Consider the following 10,270-nt stretch of genomic DNA (forward strand, 5'->3'; position numbering starts at 1 on the left):
CTAGATAGCATATTCAAAAGCAGAGACATTACTTTGCCAACAAAGGTCCGTCTAGTCAAGGCTATGGTTTTTCCAGTGGTCATGTATGGATATGACAGTTGGACTGTGAAGAAGGCTGAGCGCCGAGAATTGATGCTTTTGAACTGTGGTGTTGGAGAAGACTCTTGAGAGTCCCTTGGACTGCAATGAGATCCAACCAGTCCATTCTGAAGGAGATCAGCCCTGGGTGTTCTCTGGAAGGAATGATGCTAAAGCTGAAACTCCAGTACTTTGGCCATCTCATGCGAAGAGTTCACTGATTGGAAAAGACTCATGCTGGGAGGGCTTGGGGCAGGAGGAGAAGGGGACAACAGAGGATGAGATGGCTGGATGGCATCAACTGACTCAGTGGACATGAGTCTGAGTGAACCCCGGGAGTTGGTGGTGGACAGGGAGGCCTGGCATGCTGTGATTCAAGGGTTCGCAAAGAGTCGGACACGACTGAGCGACTGAACTGAACTGAAGTGATACATTCTTTGCAAGTACACAGAGCATTTACAAAATGCGCAGCTGCCGGGCCATGGAGCAAATTTCAATACATATCTAAATGAATCAAAACACAAACTATGTTCTCTGACTGCAGTGCAATCAGCCTAAAATCTGTAACAGAAAGATAATTATAAAACCCTGATGTTCATAAATTAAAAAGTATACCTCCTAAAGATGCATAGGTCAAAGAAGAAATCCAAGGAAAAATTTGAAAATATTCCGAAATAAATGACAATGAAAATACTACAGATCAAAATTTGTGGGGTCCAACTAAAGCTATGACTAGTGGCCAGGATAAACTTGATACCAAAACCTGGTGAAAGGAAAATTATAGGTCATTCTCATTCATAAACACAGAAGGAAAAAAATCCTAATAAGAAAATTAGAAATCAAATTTAGCAATCTATAAAAAGGATGAAGTTTTGAATCAGAAATTCAGATTTGGTTTAATATTTGAAAAGTTTACTCAGTGTAATTCATCATATTAATAACACAAAGGAAAACAATTATATTAACATCTCAATGCAGAAAAAGCATTTTGATAGAATTCAACACAAAAACTCAGAAAAGAAGTGAACTAATAAGAGTATCTACGGAAAATATTCAACATCATACTTAATGGTTAAATGTTTAAGGCTCTCCCTCTTAGGTCAGTGACATGCCACTTTAATTCACTGTAAAGGAGCATCCCAAACAGCAGTTAGGTAAGAAAAAAAAGATGCAAGATAGGAAGGGATAAAATAAAAGCTTCATTTGCAGATATACTTGCAGATGACTGTACACACACACAATCCAAAATAATCTAAAGTATTAAAATACAGGAGCAATATAAACACTGCAGCAATACAAAAACCAATCTTGTTTTTATATTACAGCTACAGTTAGAAAACATGATTTTTAAAATGCTATTTACGATACCATCAAATCATATCAAACACCAAGGAGTGAATCTAACAAAGACCACTACGTAGAAAACTATAAAATATCATCAAGAGAGATTAGGAAGATTAAGTCAGAGAAAAAGAGATGTAAGGGAAGGAGAGAATGAGTGTGCAGTATTGAATAGACTGAAAGCAAACCCAATCAAAATTCTGTTGTAAAAATGTACACACTCATTCAAAAATGTATATGGAAATGGCAAAGGACCAAGAAGAGTCAAGGAATTCTTGAAGAAAACTAGGAGAAGCTACTCTTCTGATTCAATATTCTATAACCAAAATCAACACATAAAATTACAGAAAATAAGAATTGGTATTAGCATAAGGGCAAACGGACAAATTAAAGGAACAGAACAGACATGAAACAGACGTGAAAACAAATACTACACAGCACTGGAGGGACAAAAAAAGACTTTTCAATAAGCAACTGGTCAACTCGATATCTCTATGGAAAAGCTCACACCACACCCAAAAATAAATTCCAAGTGGAACATATGTTTCAATGGCAAAGGCAAAACAGTAAAGCTTCTAGAAGATAAGCAGAGTATCTTCATGACCTTAGAGTAGGTAAAGATTTATTAAACAGAATACAAAAAGCACTAACCATAAGGGAAAATAGTGGTATTAAAATTAAGCACTTCTGTTTACCAAAAGATCTTTTGAGAGACTAACAAGGCAAGCCACCAAATAAGAGAAGATATCTGCCAAATATAACTACAAAGGGCTCATATCCAGCAAATAAAAAGAACTTTGTTTTAAATGAAAAACCCCACCAGAAAAATATGTAAAAGATTTAGACAGGTAATCCACAAGACAGAAAGTCCAAATGGCCAATAAACTCCTGAAAAGATGCTTAACTTCACTAGTCATGCTGCTGCTGCTGCTAAGTCGCTTCAGTCGTGTCCGCCTCTGTGCGACCCCATAGACGGCCTCCCAGCAGGCTCCCCCGTCCCTGGGATTCTCCAGGCAAGAACACTGGAGTGGGTTGCCATTTCCTTCTCCAATGCATGAAAGTGAAAAGTGAAAGTGAAGTCGCTCAGTCGTGTCCAACTCTTCGCAACCGCATGGACTGCAGCCTACCAGGCTCCCCCGTCCCTGGGATTTTCCAGGCAAGAGTGCTGGAGCGGGGTGCCATTGCCTTCTCCGTCACTAGTCATGAGGGAAACACAAACTAAAATCATGAGACGCCACTTCTCACACACCAGAATGACTAAAAAGACTGGCAACACCACAGGTTAGTCAGAACATGGAACAGGAGCTCACATACACTGCTGGTGGGACTGTAAATTAGTACAACCATTTGGGAAACTGTTTAGCTGATGATGCTAAACCTATGTATATCCTATAACCTAGGAATTCTACGTTTAAGTATATACCCCAAAGAAATTGCACAGATATGCTTCAAGAGACAAGTACAAGAATGTTCACATAAGCATTATTCAAAACCGCCAAAAACTGGAAAGATCCCAAATACTCATCAAAATTACAATGAATTAACTGTGGTTTAATACTATATAGCAATCAAAATGAATGAACTACATCTTTACCTGTCATCAGGGATGAATCTCACAATGTAGACTGAAAGAAGGCAGAAGGCAGACTTAGTACATACTGTTTGATTCTATGTATGTAGGTATGTATGCATATGCGGGCTCAGGCGTGTCCAACTCTTTATGACCCCATGGACTATAGCCTACCAGGCTCTTCTGTCCATGGGATTTTCCAGGCAAGAATACTGGAGTGGGTTGCCATTTCCTCCACCAGGGAATCTTCCCAATCCAGGGATTGAACCTGAGTCTCCTGGACAGGCAGGCAGAGTCTCTACCACTGTGCCACCTGGGAAGCCCTGATGCTATTTGTATAAAGTATAAAAACTAGTATGACTAAATGCAAAGTTAGAAGTTACACTAGCGATTTCATTTGAGGGGAAGAAGAGTAGATAGAGAGGTTAGTAAGGAGTACAGAGGTGATGCAGTATTTGCTACATAGTAGGTAATTTTGAGCTGTTCATTTATCTTTGTGCATTTCAACACAGAAAGTTTTGTAAATGCCTGAAATAAAATAGTCTTATGTAGTGACTATGGAAGGATCTCGACAATACATTTGTAAGTGAAAAAAGCTAGAAGCACATAGCACGTATAGTGTGTATACAGACTACACAACAGTATGTATAGGACAGTATCACTTGTGTAAGGAAGACTATAGAGACACATTTGCTTTCCTAAGCTTAGACAGAGGGATCCACAAGAAATCAATAACCAGAGTTGCATCTGGGAGTAGAACTGGAGGGAGATAGGAGAGGTGGCAGCAGGCCATCTGTAAGGCAGACTCACTTTCTCCCTTTTGTACATGAGTATATGTTACTCAAAACAAATGTTATCTCTGGCAGAGAGGGACTGACATGAAAGGGGAATTAAATATATTAATAACTTCTCAAATTTGGCCATGGGTACATGTTTACTGTGGCAATACACTGGTATTACTTATTACAGCTTTTTAAAGGTCAAATATTTAACAATAAACTTAAAGAAAAAAAGCCAACTCTATGCACAATGGCATACTGTGGACGTTCAATAAATGTTACGTTCCCCGCCCTAATCCCAAATATCTAAACTTGTCTCCCACCGATCTCCCACAGGAGCACTTCACTTTCTCTTCTGTCTTCTAATGGCCAGTTATGAGGACTTTCTCAATGGTGTTCCTGAGAAATATCTATGCTACTGTTAAAAGTCTACTCATTCTTCAGAACCAACTCACGTCTCACTTATTCTATGAAGTTCTCCAAAGCAATCATAGCCCAAACTTCAAAAGAGAGAAGATGTCTTTTAAAAATAGGAAGATCCTAAGAGAACACTTAGTGCAATCATTTGCAGAGGGGTTAGTCAGGTGATAGACATGATTTCATCTTAGTTGTTACATATTTTAATGTACATCTGCCAAAGTGTACCCATAATGAATAAGAAGACTTTCATCAATGCATATTATAGGTAAAATTACAAAAGACCAGAAAAAGAGACGACCCTAAAAGCTCTTAGGAGGTAAGGAATGGGCATATAGGTCATGTACAAAGGATGGGGCATGAGAACAGAACCTTTCGACAGTTACACCAAGTGTTTAAAGACAATGGAATAATATGCCATTAAAACTCTAACGGAAAATAACTTCTAACTTAGAATTATATACCCAGCTAAACTAAACACTCAAGTATAAGAAAAAAAAGACATTTTCAGACATACAAACTTAAAAGAAAGTTACCTCCCATGTATGCTTTCTTAGGTGGCTACTAGAGAATGTACTCCAAGAGAAAGGAACACAGGATTCAGAAAACAGAGATCCAAAACATGAGAAAAAGAAACAAAATGTCCTGAATTTGGTGAAGGGAAACCCCCAAAATTCAGCAATACAGCTATTCTAGCAAGTAACTAGTCCAAGCTGAGGTGGGCCAGAGGGTTCCAAGAAGAATTTCTTTTTAAAAGAAAAAAGTAGGAGTTTTAGAATTTGGTAATAAATTGTAACAAAAAGTAAAGCAAATTTTATAAGGATGATTATAGTGAAAGAAGCCAGACTCAAAAGGCTACATATGGAATGATTCCATTTCTGTGACAGTCAGTAAAACAGCCTAACAGGATAGACAACAGATGCGCAGCTGCCAAGGGATGGTGGTGGGGAAGGGTATGATTCCATTTCTGTGACAGTCAGTAAAACAGCATAACAGGACAGACAACAGATGCGCAGCTGCCAAGGGATGGTGGTGGGGAAGGGTAGACTACTACAGGGGAACTTCCTGAATCTTAACTACAGTGGTGGTCACACAACTATGTGTGTTTGTCAAAACTTACAGAACTATACACTGGAAGGGTGAATTCTACTATACCCAGGTTTCAATTTAAAAAGTAGGGAAAGAAAGGGCAGCTTTTAACTAAGAAAAACGCATTATACAGAATATAATTGTTGCATACTATATGGCTCTGCCATAAACAATTATATCTTATCACTATCATCATAATGAAAATATCAATGGCCAAAACTGACATAACCACATTAGAAGAATCATGGAGACCAATTGTATGGCACAGGGTGCTGTGAATTAAACCCTCATCCTCTACAAGAGGAAGAGAAAAGATAACCTTTAAAACTGTATAGTCAAGTATTAGCCTTATGTCATTTAGAATATTGGCTTTCCTGTTTTGTGGACTCTTCGCCTGCAAAAGAAAACAGCCACAGTGTGGACAGTGACTGCCCGGGGAGAGTGGGACTTGGGGTGAAAAGTGGGGGCACTGCTGTTATTTTTCGCAAGGTTCATGATACCCAGAGATTCTCCAAATCATAATCGAAATAGTCAGCTTCACACGGAATTTCTTTTACTACTACCAGTTTGTCTTACAAGGCACTTACTCTCATTTAAAAATAATCATCTGGGTTTTGTTTTCCTTGTGAGCATCTGAGTAGTATGATGAAAAGAGCCACTATCCAGGCATCTTCAAAGCTGAATTTTTGGCAGGTGTTGTATGGGTTTTTTCTCTTGGAGTACTTGTGGTTTGACAGTTTATAGGAGTGATAATCTCTTACATCATGCTGCCTAAGCTGTCAACCTATTTAGTAAATGTGACACTTCCAGACATTTACAGTTTTTGTTGACTTATTTCTGTCTTTAGTGCTTTTCTTTTTAAATAATTAAATGATGAATTCCATAAGCATAAAATGTATGTTTTATTTGTTTAGTTCTAAGTGTAAGATATCAAATGCCTCGAAATAAATTAAGTGCAAGTAAATAGCCTTCTTAAAGATTAATGAAGATTAAATACCTTTAATTAATGAAGATAAAAGACATTGTTAGATTCTGCTAATATTAACCAATGAATGCTTGCATCCACTTTAATGGGATCTGTTATGTTTTAATATAATTAAAAGTGAATTTTATGGTTTGTGAATATAAAAACCTGTTTAAATATTATCCATATTTTTAAAAGAATTTATCCTACTGGGGGGTTTTCAATATCAAATTATCCTTGACAGGCAAAGAGGACAGTATTTGATTTGAACCTCTAGGTTTCAAATGTTAATGCTTAGAACAAGGCTGAAAGAGACAGTACCAATTGAAAATTAGAAAAAAAAAAGAGGGGTCAATCTAAAAAGATACATATGAAGTAAATAACACCCAGGTAGAAGTTAGATATACCAATAATCACAAAGGAAGTGATGACTGGAATTTGGGAAACAGAACAGGATGCCATAAGCCAGCCTATCATTAGATTTCCAAACTGAAGTGGTATCTTTAGGTGTTGTGGGTCATGACCTGTTGAGTTGCCTTGCCTAGTCTATCACTTTCCCGCAATTCCCACTGACCATGCAGGGTCCTGTGCACCCCAGGGAAGGAAACTGCATTTGATACCAACTGCCACTGGAGGGTTTTAGGCAAAGGATTATAAGATCTGATTTGTTTTAGGGATCAAATGTGCTGATAAATCTGGACAGGCTCTGTAAACACTAAAGCATCATACCAGCATATTTTATTACCCTGACAGAGGACAAACTGAAAGGGAGAGATGAAAATAAGGCACACTAAAATCCAACTAGGATAGGCCCATTTTAAATCATTCAGCCCGGAGTCTTCTCCCAGGCTCCTCCCAAGTTCCATTTGGGACTTGAGGAAGATCAGGTTTGGTGGGCTGTATTTGCCATATTAAGTTTTTGAGGTGCCCATTAGATGTCTGTGTGGAGATGCTGAGAAAGTATTTGGATATATCCAACTGGAGCTAAAGGGGGGAACCAGGATGGAAATACAGATTTAGGATCTATCAGAATATAGTTTTGCTAAAAACAATACTTGCTAATCTTTATAGCGTGACTACTATATTTTAGACACCATTTTAAGTGCTTTACATGTATAAATGCTCTTGGTCCTTACCACAGCCTTACCAAGCTAGAGCCCATGGTTATCTCTATTTTATAAATGAAGAAACTGAGGCAAAAAGAGATTAAACTACTTGTTCAAAGACACACAGCAAGTATGTACCAGAGCTGGGATTCAAATCTAAGTAATCTGACTCCAGAACTCTTTAAAGCCATGGGACTGTGTGGGATATACAAAGAGACAGCCCCGAGAAAGACAAAGCCCTCAGATACAGTATTTCAAGTCAAACAATTTCCTGAGTCCTGAGGATCAAATGACTGGTGCTGTTTCAGGCTCTGCAGTCACATAAAAAAATAAAACACAAGTCTTTCAAGAGGCCCAGTCTCAGATCTATGAGCTGATAACAACTATTTACTGAGCATCTACTATATGCCATACACTGGGCAAGCTTTTTAGATATATTATTCTACTTACTCCTCCCCCAATAGCACTAAGAAGATGTTACCATTGCCATTTTAGAAATAACGAAACTGAGGTTAAGAGAGGTTACATAATATAACCTAGCAGTAAATGACAGAACTAGGGTTCAATACAGGTCCATCTTACTTCAAAATCTGGTTTTTCCCAAGGAATTCCTGTTACATGCTACAACACAGATGAACCTTGAGGACATTGTGCTAAGTTAAATATGCCAGGCACAAAAAGACAAACAATGCATGATTCCACTTATATGAGGAATTTAAAGTAATCAAATTCATGGAAACAGAAAGTAGAAGAACGGTGGTTACCAGGGGCTGTGAGAAGGGAAAAAGAGTAGTTTAATGGCTCAAGTTTCAGATATACAAGATGAAAAAATTCTGGAGATCTGCTTCACAACAATATGAATACTTACTGACTGCACACTTAAAAATGAATGAGTTGGTAAACTTTACATTCATTATGTGTTTAAAACGCAAAGAAGAAAATTTTAACCTGGTCTTTCCAAGTATTCCACAGGCCATAAGAGAATATACTCACTGTGTCATGGAAATACCTGTGAGGAACTCATTTGCTCTGCAACGTGGGGGAGGAAAAGGAGTGGAACAAGGAAGAGATCAAACAAAGTTACTAAGAAGTGACACATTTGAAAGATGAAGATTCCCACTTTATCTTCACTATAGTTTTGGGAAGGAACCGCAGTCTCAACCTCTGAAATAGCTCCCACACCTGTCTGTATGCAACTTGATTACCATACTAATGGTGGTAATTAATGTGGTAATCAATTATTACCACAGATTATAAATGGGGCTCAAGAACATTCCAGTACCTTCTATCCGATGAGTTTCTCCAGTCTCCTTCCATTCCAAGTCATCCAGCATTGGGTACAAATAAATGTAAAGAACTTAATTTTCTTTCATTCATTAAGTTAAAGAACTCTGGTGGCTCTCTATTGCTCTCAGAACACAGAAGATTATCAAGAAGACCGCTTAGGAGCAAATTACCTAATCTTTCTGAGCCTGTTTGTTCATCGGTGTTAAGAGATGAGTCCTGACACTTGATTCAAAAGACTTGAGAATGAAACAAAGACACTGTATAACTTGCACAATGCTTGATCCAAAGTATGTACTCAATAAAGGTGAGTTAAGTTCCCTTTCTGCCCGTTCCTACCTACTCAGGTCAGTAAGAGTCTTTGGGTTAAAGGACAGAGCAAGTATTTCCAGGATCTTAAGGCAGATAGAGAAGAATGCAAAGGGAAAAAAGTTGCTCATCTATGGTTATCTTATGGCAAGGAAAATACTGCTCACCCAGAACTGCTTCTTCATCTGTAACCCTATACAAACACACATATATATATGTCCTTTTAACCATATAATATTAAAATGCCTCAAAACTAAGTTACTATGAAAAATCTCACTCTCATTCTCTCCCTCATCTACCCAATTCCCACTCCACCAATCACTTTATTAGTTTCCTGTACATACTTAAAAGTTTCTTTATGTAAAAGCTGTCCTTAAGTGAAGCTAATGTTTTACAGGGGTGTTTACAAGGTAAGTTCTGGGAACAAGGTGAGGGGGAAGGGGAGGAGCAAGCAACCTTGGTCTTATTCATCCTGATTTACCCTAAAACAGTGTCCTTCATTCATTAAAAAAAAAAACAAAACCCAAAACTAATCATATAATAGGCACGTAGCGTAAGCTAGATAACAAGTACTGCATTAATATTAACTGATTACCCTTCAGCTTTTTACTATGCACCAGAAACTTACTTAACGCTTTACACAATTGTCTTTGATCCTCACAACACCTTAACAGGTTGGTTACTAATAATGATCTTCATTTTACAAATGAGGAAACTGAGGCACAGAAAGGTAAACTTGCCCAACCAAGAGACAGCAGGGTTCTGAATCCAGGCCTGACTCCGGAACCCTAGCTGTTAACCATGACGCTTTACACACGCAACACAGATACAGTCCCTGCACCCGTTGGAGCTCAGCCTAATGTAAGATACAGGCGAGAAAAAGAGTAGACAACAAAGAAATACGTAATTAGAGACTAAGAAAGTAACGTGAAAGAAACGAATTCTGGGCTGTAACTGAATAACAATGGGGACCTACTTTAGAAGGGGGGGAGGGGTTATGTCAAGGAAAGGCCTCTCCGAGATAATGACATTTATGATGACTGGGGAACCGTTTGGTGGCTGCAATGATGACCCACCGCCCAGTTCATCAAGGAGAAACTCGCGGCCCGTAGAGGCTAAAGCAAACTCGCCCAGGGTCCCCCAGACGTGCAGACGTGGCGCAAGGAAGGGAGGATCCAGGAGCTGGGCCCAGGACTCGTACACGCCATCAGTGCCCGATGCAGCCCAGCCCGGCTCGGCCCCTAACCCGGAGCCTCTAGCCTGCCGCTGCCCACTGCTCCGCCGCGGCTGACAGCGTCGGGACAGCCTACAGAGAGGCCCAGCGACCGGCCAA

General features: G+C 38.9%; 1 protein-coding gene across 2 annotated transcripts in view; it reads right to left on the reverse strand.

Annotated features, from left to right (window-relative positions):
- The window catches only part of TRPC4AP (transient receptor potential cation channel, subfamily C, member 4 associated protein), a 69,955-nt gene that overhangs the window by 59,265 nt on the left and 420 nt on the right, over positions 1–10,270 (reverse strand). The window lies entirely within an intron of this gene.

Source organism: Bison bison, unplaced genomic scaffold (genome assembly GCF_000754665.1).
Source record: "Bison bison bison isolate TAMUID 2011002044 unplaced genomic scaffold, Bison_UMD1.0 scf7180017864352, whole genome shotgun sequence".
NCBI lineage: Eukaryota > Metazoa > Chordata > Mammalia > Artiodactyla > Bovidae > Bison > Bison bison.